At 48.0% G+C, this 22,512-nt stretch overlaps 1 protein-coding gene and 2 long non-coding RNA genes across 3 annotated transcripts in view; 1 reads left to right on the forward strand and 2 right to left on the reverse strand.

Annotated features, from left to right (window-relative positions):
- Positions 1-22,512, reverse strand: part of LOC309525466 — a 164,154-nt gene that overhangs the window by 121,685 nt on the left and 19,957 nt on the right. The window lies entirely within an intron of this gene.
- LOC309525209 (C-type lectin domain family 2 member B-like) overlaps positions 4,911-22,512 on the forward strand; it is a 55,473-nt gene continuing 37,871 nt past the window's right edge. The window contains exon 1 of the mRNA XM_082210716.1: positions 4,911-5,053. The gene's annotated coding sequence lies outside the window, so the exon portion shown is untranslated. The remainder of the gene's footprint in view (positions 5,054-22,512) is intronic.
- Positions 8,864-10,159, reverse strand: LOC309525521. The gene is made up of 2 exons (XR_014216376.1): positions 9,340-10,159; positions 8,864-8,945 (listed from the first exon to the last, which is right to left on the reverse strand). It is a non-coding gene; the product is annotated as an uncharacterized lncRNA (long non-coding RNA).

The raw sequence follows: 22,512 nt of genomic DNA on the forward strand, positions 1-22,512 counted from the left end.
TGCCATCTTGGTGAACAAGTCCACCACCACTAGCACAGCTGTCTTGCCTCTCGAGCTGGGTAAATCCGTCACAAAGTCCAGGGCCACCCTCTCCCACGGTTCAAACGGTGTTTGCAGAGGTTCTAACAGTCCCGCCGGTGGTCTGTGTACCGGCTTGGCCCTCTGGCAGGTGTCGCACCTCGCGACGTAGTCCGCGACCTCTCCTCTCAGCCTGGGCCACCAGAAGTCTCTCGCGACTAATTCCATCGTTTTCTCTGTGCCAAAGTGACCGGCCGTGGGTGCGTCGTGCAACTGTTGCAGTACCTTGGCGCGAAGGTCGTCTCCTGGTACATAGACAGCCCCTTTGCGTAGGAGCAAGCCGTCCCGCACCTGGAACTCGTCCGTGGTAGCCGTGCCTCTGAGCAGTTCCGCCATCTTGTCTTGCGCGAATGAGTCGTCCCGCAATGCACGTCGCACCGCATCCAGGTCTACTGTAGCTGAGGCACACGCCCACGCCGTCGGTGCGAAGATGTGCATGGCCGCCGCTGGCGTCACCTCTTCTAGGTATTGCGGTTTTCGGGACAGTGCATCCGCCATGATGTTGGTGTCGCCTGGGACGTACTCTATTCGGAAATTGAAGTCAGCAAAGAACTCCGCCCAACGTATCTGCCTCTGGTTCAGGAACTGAGCCGTGCGCCAGTGCTCCAGATTCTTGTGGTCCGTGCAGACCTGCACCGTGTGCTTGGCGCCGATTAGGAAGTGCCTCCACGCCTTGAAAGCTGCATGAATGGCCAGCAACTCCCTGTCCCAGATGGTGTAGTTCTGCTCCGACTTGCTGAGCTTTCTGGAGTAGAACGCTCCCGGCCGCCACACCCCCTGCGGGTCTCGCTGCAGCAGGACAGCTCCCACGGCTCTGTCTGACGCGTCTGTCTCTACCCTCAACGGTTTACTGGGGTCGATATGCAGCAGTTGCTTCTCCGATGCGAAGAGATGCTTGAGCGCTTGAAAGGACTGTTCCGCCTGCTCCGTCCAGATGAATTTCTTTTTTTTGGAGCTGAGCGTGTCCGTAATTGCTGCCGTCTGCATCGCGAACCCCTTGATAAACTTGCGATAGAAGTTGGCGAAGCCGACAAACCGCTGGACCTCCTTCCGGTTGCGCGGGCTTTTCCAATCCAATACCGCACGAACCTTGGTGCTGTCCATGGCTATCCCCTTGTCCGACAACTTGTATCCCAGGAAATCCACCTCCGTCGTGTCGAACTGGCACTTCTCCAGCTTGGCGTACAGTCTATGTTGTTGCAACCTGCTGAGCACCTCCCTCACGTCTCGGTCGTGAGCTTGCTGCGAGTCAGAGAAAATCAGGATGTCATCCAGGAAGCAGACGCATGTCTTGTAGAGGAGTCCCTCCAACACGTGATGCATAAAAGCTTGAAAACAGTGAGAGCCATTTTGTAATCCAAAGGGCATAACTCTGTATTCGTAGGTGCCCAGCGGTGTGAACATGGCCGTCTTCCACTCATCGCCCTCCCGCATGCGGATGAGATTGTACGCCCCTCGCAGGTCCAACTTGGTGAACACGCGTCCCTTGCGCACCGTCGCGAGGAGGTCGTCAATCCTGGGCATGGGGTAATCAGACGGTTTGGTCATCTGGTTCAAAAGGCGGTAGTCCACAACTAGTCTTTTTTGGGGCGTGTCTTTCTTTTTCACGAAGAAAACGGGACTGCCCCCCACTGCCTTGGACTCTCTGATGAAGCCACGCTCCAGATTATGCTCGATGAACTGTTTGAGTTCCTGCATTTCATCTTCAGACATGGAGTATAGCCGCCCCTTCGGCAGCGTCGCCCCCGGTAGGAGGTCAATCTTGCAGTCATATGGCCGGTGAGGGGGTAGCTTGTCCGCCTCCTTCTCGCAGAAGACCTCCAAAAAGCTCGCGTATTTGTGGGGGACCGCTTGCAACGTTCCCAACTGCAGTTGTGATTCCTCCTCCTCTCCCTCCCGTCGGGGCAGGATGCAGTGTTCTGCGCAATAAGAGGAGCCGAAGATCAGTTGTCTCTGGTACCAAGCCAGTGTCGGACTGTGCCTGTCCAGCCAACTCATGCCCAACACAATGGGCGTGTCCGACAGTTGGGTGACATTAAAACTGATGACTTCCCTGTGGTTGCCAAGGCGCATCACCATCGGTGGCGTCTGCTTCACTACCTGCCCCCCTAGCAACTCTCTGCCATCCACTGTGACGACTTGCAGGGGCAGAGTGGCAGGCAATAGCTGTATAGCGTGCTGCTCCACAAAGCTCTGCGCTATAAAGTCTGCGTTGCTTCCAGAATCCACAGAAAGCGGCACTTCGATAGTGACGCCGTCGGGTAGCTGGAGAGATGCTGTGAGCTGCACTACTGGTTTGGGTGGGAGGGGATCCGTGGGTTGCAAGATTGCTGGGGACTGCTTCACAGATGCGTCTGGCTGGGCCCCAGTGCCTCCGTCTCCAGCCAGACATCGTCGTTTCCCTGCTGTGGTTCTCCTTGCTGCGTTGCTGCAGTCACCATTGCTGAGGCTGCAGTGTGTTTGTGGAGCCTCCGGGGACACTCCTTCGCCAAATGGCCTGGATCCTCGCAGATGTAACACTTCCTGTTCCCTCTAGGAGGCTTCGCTTTCCCTGCTGCCGGTGCTAGGGCTCTGGCTGCTGACTGAGCCCTTGCACCTCCAACCTCCATCGGTTCCCCTCCCCCTCCTGGCGGAGGTGTGGATTGCGCACGCGCTGCTTCCCTCGGAACGAAAGAGAAACTTCTCGCTGCTTCGCGCCCTCCACGTCCTTCATCTCTGCACCATGGACGTTCTTCCAGCCTCACCCCCACAGTCAGCGCCCTTTGGACCACCTCCTGCGTGCTTCGGGGCCTCTCCCCCCTTGCAATTTCATCCTTAACCGCTGAACTTAGACCCTCCCAGAAGAGGTCTCTGACAGGGGGCGAATCCCGATCCCATTCTAAAGCACTGACCAGCGCAAAAAATCGGGCGTGATACTGCCGGACGCTCGCCCTCCCTTGTTTTAGTCCATGAATCTCCCGTCTGGCAAGATCCACATCAATAGTAGACAAAAAACACGCATCCATCGCTTTGATAAAGGCATCTGCATTCTGAAGCGCCGGATCTTTATCCCTCCACAAATTGCGCAGCCAGGCTTTGGCATCCCCATGCAAATGGGACAATATGAACCCCACCTTCTCTTCCTCATCTCTAAAGTCTTTTGCCAGCAGTTGCAGTGCGCACATTACGTCTGCTCTAAAATTAGGGTACTGTTGCAAAGTCCCATCGAAGTGAGCCACAAGCCCTCCTGCTCTCCGTGCCAATCCCACGCCCTCCGGTCTGGGTCCCGGTTGCCCTTGCTTAACAAGCATTTCAAACCTGGCGTGTAGGTCTCTGTAGGCGGCTGTAGTCTCCTCCTCCCGTTTCTTGGAAGCCAATACCTCTGAGGACAACTGGGTCACTGCCTCTTGCAGCGCGGAGATCCTCTGTTCTTCCGTCATCTTGCTAACCTTTGTGAGCTCGCTTACAGACACCCCTCGTCCTCCCCTAGCGGCTTCTGCTCCCGCTGCGAGGTTTCAGGTTTCTGAAGCTTTGAAGAGACGGGTCTTACTGTCAGAGCTGCTACCAGGTCCCAGCTCACATAGGACCACGCCACACAGCGTCCACTTTAAAAGAGTCTTTATTGAGTTACAGGTTTCATTTCCGAACTGCAGCGTGCAGCTCTACACCTTCTGCTCTAGGTCGGCGAAGACCCGTCTGAGTCCCCGCCTCTTGCACACCAGCTTAATACCCTAGCCTTGCTCCACCTCCTTCGCCTCTCCCTACGTCTCTGGGTCCTTCTGCCCCCCTGGGCCTCCTCCCTTCTACTCTCCTCCGACGCTGACCCCCCTGATCCTTCTGCCTCCTTGCGGCGGGCTTTAGGACCTGGCTCACTCTCCGGGCTGCTTACTGCTCCAGCTTCCGCTGCATTTGAACTTGGCGCGCGCGCCCAACTCTCTACTTTCCTCTTAACCGTTGCCTCGCTCTCTGAGGAGGGCGTGACCACCCCTGACTCGTGCCCTCCCTCCTGCTGACAGCCTCCGGAACCCGATGCCTGGCTACCTTCCTCCCTGCTGCTCTCAGTCTTGAGCGTGGGTCCCGACTTCCAGCTGCTGCCGCCCTCAGTTATGAGCGTGGGTCCCGACTTCCAGCTGCTGCTCTCTGAATCTCCTCTGTTCCCTTCCTCCTGGGGTGTCCCCCCGGATCCCCCCCTTGCTCTGCTCACTGGGGCTCCCTTTTGGGAGTCCTCTGACTCACTGCTTAGGCTTGGAGATCTCGGGTCGTCATCATCACTCATTCTCCCTTCGGCTTCCTCCCCCTCGCTCTCTGTTTCCACCCTTCTCTGCGTCTCTGCTTCTGAACCCCTGACAGTAGCTGTCACAATACTAAAGACCCGATTCCTGCATTGTGCAGATTCCTAATAAGATGATATCAGCCGGAGGCCCTTGCCTAAAGAGCACAGCGATCAATTGGGTATATAAGGGGTGAGATGATCTTTCAGGTATCCTGATCCCAAGCTGTGCAGGTCTTCATACACCAAACTTCTTAGCCTGCTAGCGAACTGTCAGCTTTCTGTGTATTCCTTCCACAATACTGCAGACCTCTCACTCTCCCACTAGATGGCAGCTGTTGGTACTTTTTCTGTTGATACCTTTTCTGTCTCCAAACTTCCAAGCAGATCCTCAGGTGATCTCATTATTATGAGAAATGACTCCATTGCATTGCTTTCTTAGATACTGGGCACCAAATTGGGTGCAGCAGTCCGTTTGCGAAGCTGGTGAAGGCGAGGGTTGTGCTCCTTCTTTGTTCTTCTGAATTCCCTCTAAGGATATCTCTTGGTTTCAAAAGAGGAAGAGACTTCTTTCTACTGCGTGATTTCTGCAATGCTTACAAGACTCCTCCTGATGGATTCTGAACGGGAAGCGGCCTGCTCCCTTGAGGGGAATAGAGCTTTGCTTTGTAAAAGGGGAACTCTCACCTAAACCTTTGGTGAGGCGTTGGGACAGAGTCCAACCAGGTAAGGGAGCATATAGAAACTTTTATTGTAACCTCACAATTCTCCCTGGATAGGACCTAGCACTGAGTCTTCTGTGTGTTTTGCTGTTATTGTTAAAATTCAAAAGGAAGCCCAAATACTAGAAATTAATGCACCCCCTGTACTATCATACCATTCTGAAAAACAAAAATTATGTTAGCAGGTTTGTAGTAAAGGATACATTTGCAAAGCTTCTTTTCTATTATATTCATTTGATTTCATTTCCTTCTTTCCTCATATGACTTTTTTGTTTTCCTGATTGTTGTCCGATATGAAACTCAATGATCCCAGGCAGTGCTTTTTGTCTATAAAACAATTTTTTTAGGAATACTCTCATTTTCCTACGCATATTGAAATACTGCCCCTCAATGAGGCCACACATAGACTCACAAAATGATTAGGGATATGCGTCCCCTTGCGTCCCTCCAGGAAAAAATCACTGATCCCAGGGCATTGTTCCCTGAAATTGTGTGATGGCTGGTTGCTCTGATACAATACAATAAAAAGGAGTTGAAACTATGAGCAGAGAGTTACGCCTTTGATTGCCTTTCCACATTTGTTTCGTTTTCTAGTTGTCAACATGTTGGCCCTGTTTGATTTTCTGCCAAATCCTCAAGGCGCCACTGATGGGAAGAGATACTTTCGGTTCTTGTAACACAGCTGCTGTCCTGCTGTAACCCCTAAACACTGCACAGGGTTTAAGGTTCAACTTGTGTTTGCTAAACTGGCCATATAAATATACTCTTCCTTTAAAGCAGAGAAACAATGCTTTTATTAATTTGTTTATTTAAACCCTACCTTTCTGCATTACGGGACTCAAGGTGGCTTATAGATAATTTAAAAAAGAACTGCTAAAAACATAGAAAAAGCAATCATTAAAAACAATTAAGAACTGATAGGATTTAAACTATCTATATATACACACAGGGGCACCATCAGGGTGGCCAAGGGGCCAAGGAGGGGACTGGGGCCCCTCAATATTCTGCAGGGATGTTTGCACACCAGGTGCGCACCACACATGCAAGTTGTGTGGTGTGTGTGTGACATGTCAGCATGTTGCAGCATGCACATGTGACATGACCACATTGCTGGGTGCCAACCCCCTCAAGTGTGTGTGTGTGTCCCCAGAAAAAAGCACTGTATATATGTAGAGTGTGTGTGTGTGTGTGTGTGTGTGTGTGTTAATAAAAATTAAAATAGCACAGCACCAGCCTTTCATTAGAAGCAATCAGTTTCCCAAAGCCTGTTGGAACAAGAAAGTCTTCACCTGCCAGCAGAAGGACAACATGGAGGGAGCTAGTCTCGCTTCCCTAGGGAGGGAGTTCCAAATTCTGGGAGCAGCCACCAAGAAGGCCCTCTCCTGCATCCCCACCAGGTGGGGCTAAGGATGCAGCTCCACAGTGGGAGGGGAGAAAACAGAAACTGAAGACCTACTAAAGGCACAGGCAACCTCGGCCCTCCAGATGTTTTGGGACTACAATTCCCATCATCCCTGACCACTGGTCCTGTTAGCTAGGGATCATGGGAGTTGTAGTCCCAAAACATCTGGAGGGCCGAGTTTGTCTATGCCTGACCTACCACCTCTCCCAATGCCCCAAGGTCCCCCAAGTATTAGTACTGGAACCCATGTTGTTTTTAAAAGTGATTTAGAGTTAGGAGTGAGCAGGGGGATAGCCAGCTTTGCTGATGACACCAAATTGGTAGGGTGGCTAGAAGAAATAGGGATTCTATGGAGATCCAAAACTGGGCGAATTGCATTTTCCATTTTAATGCTCATGCAGTGTAGGCTAAAGCAGAAGATCCTAATTTCACAAATATGTTAACGGGGTCTGAACTGGTGGTGACTCACTAGGAACAAGACCGTGGGTTCGTGGTGGAGAGCTTGATGAAGATGTCGGCCCAGTGTGCTGAAGCTGTGAGAAAAGTGAATTCCATGCTAGGGATCATTAGGAAAAGGACTGGACATAAAACAGTCTATATCAGGGGTTGGACGGTGTTCTCAAAGCTACAAACATGAGTCTGACCAAACTGCGGGAGGCAGTGGAAGACAGGAGTGCCTGGCGTGCTCTGGTCCAGGGGGTCACGAAGAGTCGGACACGACTAAACAACAAACAATATCAGGGGTTGTCAACCTGGTCCCTACTGCCCACTAGTGGGTGTTTCAGGATTCTAGGTGGGCGGTAGCTGAATCCTCCTTCCACCGAGTGCCGGTGGGCGGTAAGGAAATTTTACCCTCAAGAAAGATGCATTAGTGGGCAGTAGGTATAAAAAGGTTGACTACCCCTGGTCTATATAATGAGTTGTACAAATATGTGCTGCAAGTGCACTTGGAATAATACGTACAGTTCTGGATGCCTCCTCTAAAAAAGGGATGTTATATATCTAGAAAAAATTATTCAAAAAAGAGCCAAAACGTTTTGGTTTTTTTGGCCCCCCCCCCCCCATGTGGGAAAATGATTGCTTGTACATAAGAGCATGAGCAGAGTTCTTATTATTGCAGAGTGATTTTACAGCACGAGATATTGCTAAGAGCATGATGAGCGCGTGAACACCTCATGCTAGACTAAATGATTGGCTCACGTAGCATAACACTGTCTTTGTTTTGCGGGCAAGGGCAAGGTTGCATTCCTTTTGATTGTTACTTTTGGGTACGGGACAGAACAAGCGCTGTGCTGGAGGAGAGAGGATGAATTATTTTCACTGGACACAATAAACATTGCATGGCAAAAGCCAAAGCTTTTTCTTCAAGTCCTCTTGGTGTGAGACTGATTATTTCGGATGTCGAGCAGGCTCTCGACACCCCCCCCAAAAAAATTGCATTGATTTTCAAATTTTTACAAATTGGTCTGTCTATCTATTTATTTATTCCCCAGCCACTCTGGGTGGCTTCCAACAAGAAATTAAAAATATATTAAAACATCAGTCATTTAAAAACAAGTTGAATGAATACAACTTAAAAACAAGATTAAAATACAACATTAAAATATTGAAACATTAAAATATTAAAATGCAGCCTCATCACAGGAGGAGAAAGGAAAAAGAAAAAAGAAAAAAGAAAGAGGGGGAAGGAATCAAATTGGCTCCAGGCCAAAGGCCAGACGGAACAACTCTGTCTTACAGGCCCTGCGGAAAGAAATCAGATCCTGCAGGGCCCTGGTCTCATGAGGCAGAGCGTTCCACCAGGCCGGAGCCAGTGTTGAAAAGGCCCTGGCTCTGGTTGAAGCTAATCCAACTTCCTTAGGGCCCAGGACCACTAGGGTGTTGCTATTTATGGACCTTGAGGCTCTCTGTTCGGCATACCGGGAGATGCAGTCCTGTAGATACGAGGGTCCTAGGCCGTGAAGAGCTTTAAAGGTCAAAACCAGCACCTTAAATCTGACCCTGTACTCCACCGGGAGCCAGTGCAGCTGGAAAAGCACTGGGTGAATATGCTCCCATGGCAGAGACCCCGTGAGGAGCCTCGCTGCAGCATTCTGCACCCGCTGGAGTTTCTGGGACAGCTTCAAGGGCAGCCCCATATAGAGCGAATTACAGTAGTCAAGCCTGGAGGTGACCATCACATGGATCACTGTGGCCAGGGTGGGGCGGGAAAGGTAAGGGGCCAACTGCTTGATGCGGCGAAGGTGGAAAAATGTCGCCTTGGCTGTTGCTGTAACCTGCGCCTCCATGGAAAGGGAGGCATCAAGGATTACACCCAAACTCTTAACGGAAGGCAATGGCGCTAATTGTGAAGGACCTTTCTTTCTAGCCTTATCTGATACTAGGAGCATCAGGGACAAGAGTCAAATGACAGCAGGAAAAAAGTTTTTTTATTTTGTGAAGCAATTGCTTGGACACAAAGGCACAGACCAGCTCATGCTCGGAGTCTGCCCACCTCTTTTTTTAAAAAAAATAATATTTATTTATTTTTCAATGCAGAATCATAACAAAAATTACAAACATTGAATCCAAAATAATACTGTACAAACAAAAATCCCCGGAACATATAGAAAAAAAAACAGAAAAGGAAAAGGGAAAGGGAAAAAACAAAACAAAGGAAACATAACTAAACTAAACAAAAACGAAAAAGCACACATCTATCATTACGTACATAAACACAAATTGACTCCCTTCCTTTGTTCTAAGACCTCAAAAAATTTACTGTATTGTTGTGTCTAATTAGATTACTTCCACCTTGGTACTTTTTATTTTTTTACACCGTTTTCTTTTTCTTTAACGCTGTAAAGCATCATTCATTACATACCAATATACTAACTCCAGAACTCCACCTCTTTTGGGCGGGCCAGCCTTTTTATACCCTTTAGAATGCAAGAAAACACATGTTTTACAAGAAATGGCATCAAATTTAGCTATCGTTTCTTCCATAAAAGAACATTTCCTGTATTTCAGTTCGCCTCCTCCTCTTCAGCCTCCCCTTGCCTCCCCTTGTCTGCGGTTACAATGCGGTTACAATTCAACCTTGCTCTTATTTTTAAGTGCCTAAGCACACACATTCCTCTGAGAGGCCCAAAGAGGTCTATCTTCACTGTAACATCTGAAAGAGGAGAAAAAACTTGCTCTTCTGGCTGGTTGTAAAAACCTCCAGGCCTTAAAGGAAGGGGTTTTGGGGATAACATATAAGAGAGGAGAAAATGCCTCAAAGAGTTTTTGGGATCATATATAGAACAATATTCTTATGGCCCTTCAATTGGGCCCCCTCAAGAGAAGGGAGTTGGTCCCTCATTCCCATGCCATCCCGACCCAGCCAGAGGACCTCTGTCTTCGAAGGATTTAGTTTCAATCGGCTCCCAGGAAACCATCCAGCCACAGCTTCCAAGCATCTGGTCAGTGTGTTTGGGGCCGAGTCGGTGTGGCCATCCATCAGCAGATGCTATTCCATTACATTACAATATATTTTCTTTTTAACTTAATTCCTTTTCAGACAACTATCCATCAATTGATTCCTGCATGTATATTAAGTTAACATTTCCAGTTTCAACAAGGGAGGTTGCTTATCAGATTGTCAATCCCTGCTAAATCTTTAATTAAGATTAACTAACATAAAATAAAACAACTTCTCCTTCCTTCTGTGTGTGCAGAGACATAACAATCTTCTTGCTGCAGCTATATCGTCTACGAATTTGTCTAATTCCCCTTTAAATGCATGATCTGTGATGCATTTTTGATGACATCTTTTTTTAAAAGCCTTTTAATATATTTTTATGAAAGATTTCTTCATTTACAAAAATATGTGCATTGTCTCTTTTTTCAAGTTGCACTTTCTACAGATCAGTTTCATTTGTTGTGAGACGTTAGTGTTGCATACAGTGTTAGGTTAGGAAGAAAAGAGGGGGAAAGAGGGGGAGGAGGAATGGTGTGTGGGATGGCAGTGCTTCTATTCTTCTACTTAGAGTATGTGTGGGGTTTTGTGTCAGCACCACTTGTGTGGGTTCTCTTACTAGTCCCTTGTGGTATTTCCTTGGTGCTGAGAGAGGTTGGGGATGGTCTAGGGGTGTAGTTGGTTGTCTTTGATTGGCTGTAGTGAATTTGCTTTTGTGTTTTTGTGGGTGTGGGTGTGTGGGTGTGTTTGGATCAGATTAACCAGTATGTTGTCACTAGATGTCTTGTTGCGTGGCTATTCCCTCCCCCCCCCCCACAGGTGGAATAAATCAAGACAACGGACACAGCGTTTTAAGTTAATGGGCGAAAATGGCCACAACTTTATTGATTACAGGAAATGAAGGGTATTGGCTTTAGGCATTGGCCCCTAACCGACTATCCGGTCTGACCGGGAAGGGTTAAACACCAGCAGGGGGAGCCACCCGAGATGCGTATCCCTAGGCGCTCCCCGAGGGGTTACCGCTCGGGGGCGCGCTTTTGGCCCTAGCCTCCGTAGGTTTCGGACGAGGCGTCGCCCCTCGGAGTCCTTTAACGAACTACCCTTCAAGCATTGGGGGAGGTGATGGCGTTCCTCCCCCCCAACCTCTTCTGCATGACAATACCCCGGCCAATGCCTACCGCCAACACCGAGGAAGTTGTGACGATTTGCTACGAGGTAGGCGAAAAAACCAAGTGGCTCACAAAACCAGCCAATTAGCCAAATGGAAAAACTCCTACCAGGCCCCTTGCGGCGACCAGCCGAAGCCCATAGCAAGGTCAGTGGCAAAACCTAAAGGGCGGGTGGGTGGGAAAACCGCGTCGTCTCCGGGGTGAAAAGGGGCAAGCCGAGGGCTGCCCCGACCTTAAGTGGCCTTTCTAAGGCCCGCCCCTGCCGCCAGCCGATTGGCTGGCGCCACAGGGGATACAGAATGGGGGAATCCCTGCCTCCTGCGAGGCTGGCGCCAGCCTCGCGAGAGTGAGTGTGGGCGGGGGTCGTGATCCCGCAACCCCCCCTCCTCCTGACGGTCGGAATGGGCATTGCGTGGCTATTCCCTCCCCCCCCACAGGTGGAATAAATCAAGACAACAGACACAGCGTTTTAAGTTAATGGGCGAAAATGGCCACAACTTTATTGATTACAGGAAATGAAGGGTATTGGCTTTAGGCATTGGCCCCTAACCGACTATCCGGTCTGACCGGGAAGGGTTAAACACCAACAGGGGGAGCCACCCGAGATGCGTATCCCTAGGTGCTCCCCGAGGGGTTACCGCTCGGGGGCGCGCTTTAGGCCCTAGCCTCCGTAGGTTTCGGACGAGGCGTCGCCCCTCGGAGTCCTTTAACGAACTACCCTTCAAGCATTGGGGGAGGTGATGGCGTTCCTCCCCCCCAACCTCTTCTGCATGACAATACCCCGGCCAATGCCTACCGCCGAGGAACAGCTGTTGGCGCTCCGCTCCGCCGCCGCAGGATCAGCTGTTGGGCGGCCGGCTGCGGCACTGCTTTAGCTCTCGGATCAGCTGTTCCGGAGACCGGCAAGGCAAAGCGGGCCCTAGCCGAAAGACAAAGAAAAATAAAAGCCCGATCACGGCGCCGAAGGTAAAGGAAGAGCTCCAAAACCGCGTCGTCTCCGGGGTGAAAAGGGGCAAGCCGAGGGCTGCCCCGACCTTAAGTGGCCTTTCTAAGGCCCGCCCCTGCCGCCAGCCGATTGGCTGGCGCCACAGGGGATACAGAATGGGGGAATCCCTGCCCCCGCGAGGCTGGCGCCAGCCTCGCGAGAGTGAGTGTGGGCGGGGGTCGTGATCCCGCAACCCCCCCTCCTCCTGACGGTCGGAATGGGCATTGGGCTGTGTATTTGATCAAGGTGAACCATTTTGGGGGTTTTGATGACATCTTTTAAAACCATTGTTAGCTTAGAGGATGAGTCACCAAGAAGTTAGGCAAGAACTAACAAGTTAGCCATATTTCCTGGTGTGTCATCCTCTAAGCTAATAATGCTTTTAAATGATCTCATTTAAAAATCACAAATGTAAAACAGGGACAGTTTAAAAAAAAGAAAGTGAGGGACAAGGGTTCAAAAGAGGGGCTGCCCCAAGGAATAAGGGCAGTGGACTCCTACACTATGCTTGGGTTTTCACATGTTGCCTATGCTTATGCTTCTCTGCTTCTTTGACAGTCATATATGGACATGTGTGGTTGTCTTCATATGTGAGCTGTGACTATTAAAAGGTTTCTAGATGAGTCTGTTGTCACCCACAATCAGAAATAGCGAGAGGGAGAACTAAGTCATTGTGAAACGGAAAATCCGCCCCACTTCACAGTGGGGAAGAGATGCGGTGGACCGCGTGGCTACCCACTCTACTTTGGGGGCAGGGGACTTAGTCCCCTGTTGCCTGGGGGATCCCGGCCATGTCAGTGACCGGCCAGCCAATCCCGACGGGAACACCAGGGGAAGCTCGAGTTGGTCTGCATCGACGGGGCTCCGCCTTCCAGTGGTTTACCCTTAACGGACTCTCTGTGCATCAGGCAGGAGTCAGATATAGTCAGGTCCATTCAATGCCTAAGCCAATAGCGCTCACATTCTGTAATCAATAAAGTTGTGGCCAAAATTTGCCCAGTAACATTAACCTAATATCTGTGTCCTTGTGTGAGTTTTTTCTCAATGCAGGTATGGCTTTAGGGTCTTGACACGCAACTTGACTAGCTTAGTTCTCTATTTTGGTAGTTATTCATTAATTGAGGTGTTTTAATTCATTTATATGCCACGTTTCTGAATGTAAAAAAACAAACAAACTTCTAATGCAACTTACATATTAAAATAAAGTATATAAACGATGCCAGTATAACCAACCTTGAAAATACAAATAAATCAATTAAATAACAGATTGTTCATTTAAAAAAAAATCAGAAGTAAAAGGTCCCCACATCTGAATAATGTTGCCTATCTAAAAGCCACCTGAAAACATTTTCGCGGGTTGCTGAAATGGTTTGGATGTGGTGGACTTGCCAACATCAACAGGTGAGGCGTTCCAGAGCTGTGCAGAAAAAAAAAATCCTCTTCTTCCCACCAATCTCACTGTCTTTGGTGACAGGAAAACGAGAATGGTCTCTGTGTAGATCTTTGAGAGCAGACAGGACAATATGGGTTGAAGGGGTCTTTCAGCTGACTTGGGCCTTGACTCCCCTGATATACCCAGTCTAAAAGAACTCCCAAGCTGTGGACATGATCTTTCTGTGGAAGGTGGGAGTCACCCCATCTTGGACCAGCTGTAAACCAGCTGGGAGTTGGATGTGATGGTTTGTACTTGGTGCTGGGAGGCAAACACAGGACTGGGATCTCATTGGTAGACCATCCACGCCACAGCTCAAGTACCGCCCTGAGTTGCCAGGGGCAGTCCCTGGCATGGTGTTGGAAAAGCGAAGGACATTAGTTCTGGGGGACTTCAGTATCCATGTTGGTGCTTCCTTAGCTAGGCCAGCTCTGGACTTCATGGCAGTCATGACAACCACAGCGCTGTCTCAATGCATCATCCACCCAGTGCATAATGCAGGTCATCTCCACTAGATCTACTTTTCACTACAGAGGGTATTAGAAGTAATAATAATAATAATAATAATAATAATAATAATAATAATAATAATATATTTTTATACCCTGCCCATTTGGCTGGGTTTCCCCAGCCACTCTGCGCAGCTTCTATCAAAAGATTAAAAATACATGAAAATATCAGTCATTCAAAACTTCCCTAAACAGGGCTGCCTTCAGATGTCTTCTAAACCTTAGATCAGTGTTTCCCAACCGGTGTTCCGCGGCACACTAGTGTGCCGCGAGACGTTGCCTGGTGTGCCGTGGGAGGGAGGCGGGCAAGTCGGGCGGCGAGAGGCGGGGCGGCGGTGGCGAGCACACGCGGGGCGGCGAGTGAGCTCCCTCCCACATCCCATCGCCGCGCGCTTCGGCCGGCCCACTGGGCTGTCGCAGGCGGAAGGCCTGCGCATGCGCGAGGTTTTCGCGCCTTCGGGATTCCCTTCACGCCTTCCTCCCGGGTCCTTGAGAGCGCGGGAAGCGGCAGCGTGAGACCGGCATTGAGCCTGGTAGGTATTGCGCTTGCCAAGGGCAGATCGCCACCGCCGTTCGGATGTACCGTAAACCTCGCAGTATTCTGTAGGGTGTGTGCTTTCAAGAACTGTGTTTAGGATTGGAACCTTGTTGAGCTAACACAACCTCCTCTTTACTTAAGGGAAATGTTTAAGCTTTTCTCCCTGCCCCTGTGTTGAGTTTTAAAAATAAATAATCCTACAATTGCAATAGGGGGAGACTATGTGTATGAACCGAAAGGGGAGGAGAAGCGGGGCGCGTGCGCGGGGGGGGGGGTTCTCGAGCACAAATCAAGACAATGGATCTTCTGCGCTGGAAGAGGCGGCAGATCTCAAACAAAAGCTTGATGAATGGAACAGACAAAAACGCAAAGTTTCATTCAGGGCTCCCCTTTTGCCACGTCATCTCACAGTTTGGAAGATAGCAGCTCTCCAAATTAATAGTCCTCTTTGAATAGGCGGGGCCTGAGCGTTCCACCAATTTAGGCCTCCTGCCGGGATGTGATATGGCTCCACCTTCCTCAAGGTGGTTCTGCTTTTAAATATTTTCCACCCTGTCACCATGAGGACTAGCGACTTCTTTTCGTAAAATATAAAATCGCTGTTCCTTGCTCTCGTGAGACTGTGTGTTTTAATTCGAAAAGGGTGTTCCGTGTACATTTGTGCGAGCTGTACTGTAAAAAAAAGGGGGTCTGTATCCGTTTGTCAGTGGCAATTGGATGGCATCTGTCTGGCTCAATGGACAATGGAAGAGTGCGCCTTCATGGGTGAAGTCAGATCGTTGGAGAGTTACACCAGATTCAGCAGCAGTCATTCTCATTAGTAGATGGTGGCGGGGTGGGACAACTGTCTCCTTCACATTGAAGTTGTTGGCTGCCTGGCTGGTCCCTGAGTTACTTCAGGCTAAAAGCCCGATTCTGGACCCAGATTTTATTAAAATATCTGCCAATGTTGTTTACATACTTTTCTAAAAAGGGCTTCATGCCCTTTGAAAAAGAAACCCAGAATTTGCCTGGGGAAAACAGAATGCCCTTTTCAAGCACTTGTTCCCAGCACTTGTTCCTATATATACTATATATATATATATATATATATATATATATATATATATATATATATATATGCTTTCGTAGATTTTCACGGGTACAGGAATGCAGGTTTTGGTGTCTTCGGGTGTCTTCCCGTGTAAGAGTCGGGGTGTCTGTGCGACGTTTCGACGAGGTCTCACTCGTCATCTTCAGGCTGGTGCTTTCGGCTTCTTGTTACTGGAACAGAGCAGAATCTGGTGTTTGAGTTCCTATAAATACTGTTGAGGGGTGTGGTGTATAGCCTCCAACGTTCTGGGCAGAGAGGAAGTTCCTAGATTAGTGTGCCTCTTCTTCTTTTGTTCCTTAATTACTTGAGGGATATCTTGAGTGATTTCATGAGTGATATTCTGAATACCGCTGGGTGGGTCATTAAGTGTAGATTAGTTGCTAAAGCTTTTGTGTCTTGACCTCTTGAGCTTGTGAAGAGTTTTTCTGAGAAGATGGCTGTGCTGCATTTAGTTGTGCTCTGGCTTGGCTTCGTGTATAGGGGCGAGCTGTGGTTTTGTGCCTTGTGCCAGCCAGATCTGTGTAGGGATTGCAGGGGGGTGCAGCATCCGGAGGTGCCACTATAGTTTGGCTACTGGATGGAGTCTGTAATATGTCTGTGGAGAGGGTCTGGGTTTGGGTCTGGTGTGGTTGATTGGTGACGGCGTTCTGTGTGCCTCTGGTTCTGGTGTCGGTTTTTGTGGGGAGGGCTAATTTCCAGATGTCTGGCAGGCGGGACGTGTCGTCACGCTTGTTCATGTTGTGAGGGTGTTTCTCTATCTCGATGGCTTCCATGATTATTCTCTTGTGGTGATGTTCCATGTTAAAGAGCAATTTGGAATCTGCAAAATTAATTTCGTGTCCTGTTTCTTTCATGTGTTGGAAAAGAGAGGAAGTTTTTTCTTCTTTTTTGACGGCATTCTTGTGTTCTGCGATACGTGCATTTATTCGTCTGTTTGTTTGTCCAATGTACGTGGCTGGGCAGACTTTGCAGGGTATTTCATAGACCCCTTGGTTTTCCAGCTGGATTTTGTCTTTTGGGTTTCTGAGGATATTGGCTATTTTTTGGTTGGTGCAGAAGGCTGTTTTGATATTGTGTTTATGGAGGATTTTGCTGATTTTGTCTGTAGTGCCCTTGATATAAGGAAGGAGGGCCATGCCATTGTTTTCTTCTGTGTCTTGGTTTTTGGGGGGTGTTTCTTTTTGGATTAGCTTCGTAACCCTGTTTTTCTGGTATCCATTGGCGATTAACACATTTGAGAGATTCTGTAACTCAGTTGTCAAGTGGTCTTTGTCAGCCAGGCGTTTGGTTCTGGAGATGAGAGTCTTGGCTACGGAGTTTATTTGTGCAGGGTGGTGGTGTGATTGTGCATGTAAGTAGCGGTTGGTGTGTGTTTTTTTCTGGTAGATAGTGTGTCCTAGGGAGCCATCAGGTTTTTTGTAGATTAGGACGTCAAGAAAGGGGAGTTGGTTGTTGTCTTCTATTTCCATAGTGAATTGTATTTTGGGGTGTAGGCTGTTGAGATGTGTGAGGAAGCTATCTAGTTTTTCTTTCCCGTGTGGCCAAATTACAAAGGTGTCGTCAACATATCTGAGCCAAAGTTTGGGTTTGTGTTCTGACTTGTCTAAAGCATTGGTTTCAAAGTGTTCCATGTACAAATTTGCGATGACCGGTGAGAGGGGTGATCCCATAGGTGCTCCTTCTATCTGTTTGTATCTTTGTCCATTGTGGATGAAGTACGTGTTGGTTAGGCAGTGGTTGGTCAGGTCCAGGATGTATTTGGGGGGGTTGTATTTGTTTTGAATGGCTGTCAAGGCTTCATTAATGGGCACTTGAGTGAAGAGAGATACAACATCGAAGCTCACAAGTAGGTCATCGGGATGTAGGTATTGCTTCTTTATTGTTTCTATGAACTGGAAGGAGTTAGTAACGTGTGAAGCGATGGATTCTGCATAGGGCTGAAGTTGCTTAGCGAGAAATTTAGCGAGATTTTGTAGAGGTGAGCCTATGGAGCTGACTATTGGTCTGAGTGGTGTTCCTTCTTTGTGTATCTTGGGGAGACCGTAGAGTTTGGGGCATCTGGAAGATTTTTCTCTGGGGATGATTCTTAGCTGGATTTCTTCACTGATAGGAGAGGCTTTTATTTTGGATTTGGTGGTTTTTTCCAGATAGGTGGTGGGATCTGTTTTTATAGGTTGGTAGGTAGGGTCTTGGAGTAGATTTGATAGTTTTGCTTGGTAGTCCGATGTGTTCATCACAACAGTGGCGTTGCCTTTGTCTGCTGGGAGAATGATTATGTTGTTGTCTTTCCTCAGGTTGGTGAGTGCTTTCTGTTCTTCTTTGTGTAAATTGCTTCTGGGTGGTTTGCTGGAGCAAAGGATGTTGGTGACTTCAAGTCTGATTTTATTGGCTTCATCTGGGTCGATTTTGGTCAGGCTAGCTTCGACTCCGCATATGATGTTTTCCGTGGGGATGCGTCTGGGGGCGACTGCAAAGTTGAAACCTTTGGAGAGTACTTTGGTTTCAGTTGGGGTGAGGATCCTGTCTGATATGTTATGTACTGTTTGTTTCATGGGTTGTTGTGGAGGGTGGCTGGGTTTCTGGCGTTTCTCTAGTTTGTAGAGTTTGTTGGTGTGTCTGTCTGTCTTGTGTGAGGTCTCAGTTTCAGCTCTCCAGACGGCTAGTTGTTTGCATTTGTCCCAGAGTGCAGGGTGGATTTTGTTACATAGTTTGAGGTGAAGAGTGAGCAGATCTTTGTTGGTTTGGTTTAGTAGGTATCTTTTCTTATGTATTTCGTTTCTGATTAGGGATAGTTCAGTTCGTTTCAGGATCCTTTCGGTAGCTGGGGTTTTAGAGTGGAATTTAAGTTGGAAGCATGTGGGAGTTAAGTTGTTGTCTCGGCAGTTGCGTAGGAACAGGAGATCACATAAGATGGTGGCTCTTCGGATTTCTAGTTTCTCGTAGGTTCTTGTCAGCTGGAAGGTTTCCTCCCCGTAGAGGTGAGATATTTGCTTTCGTAGATTTTCACGGGTACAGGAATGCAGGTTTTGGTGTCTTCGGGTGTCTTCCCGTGTAAGAGTCGGGGTGTCTGTGCGACGTTTCGACGAGGTCTCACTCGTCATCTTCAGGCTGGTGCTTTCGGCTTCTTGTTACTGGAACAGAGCAGAATCTGGTGTTTGAGTTCCTATAAATACTGTTGAGGGGTGTGGTGTATAGCCTCCAACGTTCTGGGCAGAGAGGAAGTTCCTAGATTAGTGTGCCATTGGTGTTAATCGCCAATGGATACCAGAAAAACAGGGTTACGAAGCTAATCCAAAAAGAAACACCCCCCAAAAACCAAGACACAGAAGAAAACAATGGCATGGCCCTCCTTCCTTATATCAAGGGCACTACAGACAAAATCAGCAAAATCCTCCATAAACACAATATCAAAACAGCCTTCTGCACCAACCAAAAAATAGCCAATATCCTCAGAAACCCAAAAGACAAAATCCAGCTGGAAAACCAAGGGGTCTATGAAATACCCTGCAAAGTCTGCCCAGCCACGTACATTGGACAAACAAACAGACGAATAAATGCACGTATCGCAGAACACAAGAATGCCGTCAAAAAAGAAGAAAAAACTTCCTCTCTTTTCCAACACATGAAAGAAACAGGACACGAAATTAATTTTGCAGATTCCAAATTGCTCTTTAACATGGAACATCACCACAAGAGAATAATCATGGAAGCCATCGAGATAGAGAAACACCCTCACAACATGAACAAGCGTGACGACACGTCCCGCCTGCCAGACATCTGGAAATTAGCCCTCCCCACAAAAACCGACACCAGAACCAGAGGCACACAGAACGCCGTCACCAATCAACCACACCAGACCCAAACCCAGACCCTCTCCACAGACATATTACAGACTCCATCCAGTAGCCAAACTATAGTGGCACCTCCGGATGCTGCACCCCCCTGCAATCCCTACACAGATCTGGCTGGCACAAGGCACAAAACCACAGCTCGCCCCTATACACGAAGCCAAGCCAGAGCACAACTAAATGCAGCACAGCCATCTTCTCAGAAAAACTCTTCACAAGCTCAAGAGGTCAAGACACAAAAGCTTTAGCAACTAATCTACACTTAATGACCCACCCAGTGGTATTCAGAATATCACTCATGAAATCACTCAAGATATCCCTCAAGTAATTAAGGAACAAAAGAAGAAGAGGCACACTAATCTAGGAACTTCCTCTCTGCCCAGAACGTTGGAGGCTATACACCACACCCCTCAACAGTATTTATAGGAACTCAAACACCAGATTCTGCTCTGTTCCAGTAACAAGAAGCCGAAAGCACCAGCCTGAAGATGACGAGTGAGACCTCGTCGAAACGTCGCACAGACACCCCGACTCTTACACGGGAAGACACCCGAAGACACCAAAACCTGCATATATATATATATATATATATATCCCCTTCATGGATCACTGCCTTGCCGTGGCGAAGGGGCTTGAAGAACTCAGAGAAGCTATGAACTACGCCGAGCAGGGCACCCAAGATGAACAGGTCATAGTGGAGAGTTTTGACCAAACGTGATCCACCTGGAGTAGGAATCGGCAAGCCACTCCAGTATCCCTGCCAAGAAAACTCCATGGACAAAGACAACAGGCATATAAAAGTTATGACACTGGAAGATGAGCCCCTCAGGTCGGAAGGTGTCCAACATGCTACTGGGGAAGAGCGGAGGACAAGTACAAGTAGATCCAGAGCTGATGAAGTGGCTGGGCCAAAGCCGAAAGGACGCTCAGTTGTGGATATGCATGGAAGCGAAAGGAAAGTCCAATGCTGTAAAGAAAAATATTGCATAGGAACCTGGAATGTAAGAACCATGAACCTGGGTAAGTTGGATGTGGTCAAAAATGAGATGGCAAGAATAAATATTGACATCCTGGGCATCAGTGAGCTAAAATGGACGGGAATGGGCGAATTCAGTTCGGATGACTACCATATCTACTACTGTGGGCAAGAAACCCGTAAGAGAAATGGAGTGGCCCTCATAGTCAACAAAAGAGTGGCGAAAGCTGTACTGGGATGCAGTCTCAAAAATGATAGAATGATCTCGATACGAATCCAAGGCAGACCTTTTAACATCACAGTAATCCAAGTTTATGCACCAACTACTGGTGCTGAAGAAACTGAAATTGACCAGTTCTATGAAGACTTACAAAACCTTATCGAAGTGACACCAAAGAAGGATGTTCTGCTCATTATAGGGGATTGGAATGCTAAAGTAGGGAATCAAGAGATAAAAGGAACAACTGGCAAGTTTGGCCTTGGAGATCAAAACGAAGCAGGGCAAAGGCTAATAGAGTTCTGTCAAGAGAACAAGCTGGTCATCACAAACACGCTTTTCCAACAACACAAGAGACGACTCTACACATGGACATCCCCAGATGGGCAACATCGAAATCAGATTGATTATATTCTCTGCAGCCAAAGATGGAGAAGCTCTATACAGTCAGCAAAAACAAGACCTGGAGCTGACTGTGGCTCAGATCATCAGCTCCTTATAGCAAAATTCAAGCTTAAACTGAAGAAAGTAGGAAAAACCACTGGACAGGTAAGATACAATCTAAACCAAATCCCTTATGAATACACAGTGGAAGTGAGGAACAGGTTTAAGGATTTAGATTTGCTGGACAGAGTGCCTGAAGAACTATGGATGGAGGCTCGCAACATTATACAGGAGGCAGCAACTAAAACCATCCCAATGAAAAAGAAATGCAAGAAAGCAAAGTGGCTGTCCAACGAGGCCTTACAAATAGCGGAGGAGAGAAGGCAAGCAAAATGCGAGGGAGATAGTGAAAGATACAGGAAATTGAATGCAGATTTCCAAAGAACAGCAAGGAGAGACAAGAAGGCCTTCTTAAACGAGCAATGCAAAGAAATAGAGGAAAGCAACAGAATGGGAAGAACCAGAGATCTGTTCAAGAAAATCGGAAATATGAAAGGAACATTTCGTACAAAGATTACCATAATAAAGGACAAAAGTGGTAAAGATCTAACTGAAGCAGAAGACATCAAGAAGAGGTGGCAAGAATACACAGAGGAATTATACCAGAAAGATATGGATGTCTCGTACACCCCAGGTAGTGTGGTTGCTGACCTTGAGCCAGACATCCTGGAGAGTGAAGTCAAATGGGCCTTAGAAAGCACTGCAAATAACAAGGCCAGTGGAAGTGATGGTATTCCAGCTGAACTGTTTAAAATTTTAAAAGATGATTCTGTTAAGGTGCTACACTCAATATGCCAGCAAGTTTGGAAAACTCAGCAGTGGCCAGAGGATTGGAGAAGATCAGTCTACATTCCAATCCCAAAGAAAGGCAGTGCCAAAGAATGCTCCAACTACCGCACAATTTCACTCATTTCACATGCTAGCAAGGTTATGCTTAAAATTCTACAAGGAAGGCTCAAGCAGTATGTGGACCGAGAACTCCCAGAAGTGCAAGCTGGATTTAGAAGAGGCAGAGGAACCAGAGACCAAATTGCAAACATGCGCTGGATTATGGAGAAAGCCAGAGAGTTCCAGAAAGACATCTACTTCTGCTTCATTGACTATGCAAAAGCCTTTGACTGTGTTGACCACAGCAAACTATGGCAAGTTCTTAAAGAAATGGGAGTGCCTGATCACCTCATCTGTCTCCTGCGAAATCTCTATGTGGGACAAGAAGCTACAGTTAGAACTGGATATGGAACAACTGATTGGTTCCAAATTGGGAAAGGAGTACGGCAAGGCTGTATATTGTCTCCCTGCTTATTTAACTTATATGCAGAATTCATCATGCGAAAGGCTGGGCTGGATGAATCCCAAGCCGGAATTAAGATTGCCGGAAGAAATATCAACAACCTCAGATATGCAGATGACA

Source organism: Podarcis vaucheri, assembly GCF_965113315.1.
Source record: "Podarcis vaucheri genome assembly, chromosome: 2".
Taxonomy (NCBI): domain Eukaryota; kingdom Metazoa; phylum Chordata; class Lepidosauria; order Squamata; family Lacertidae; genus Podarcis; species Podarcis vaucheri.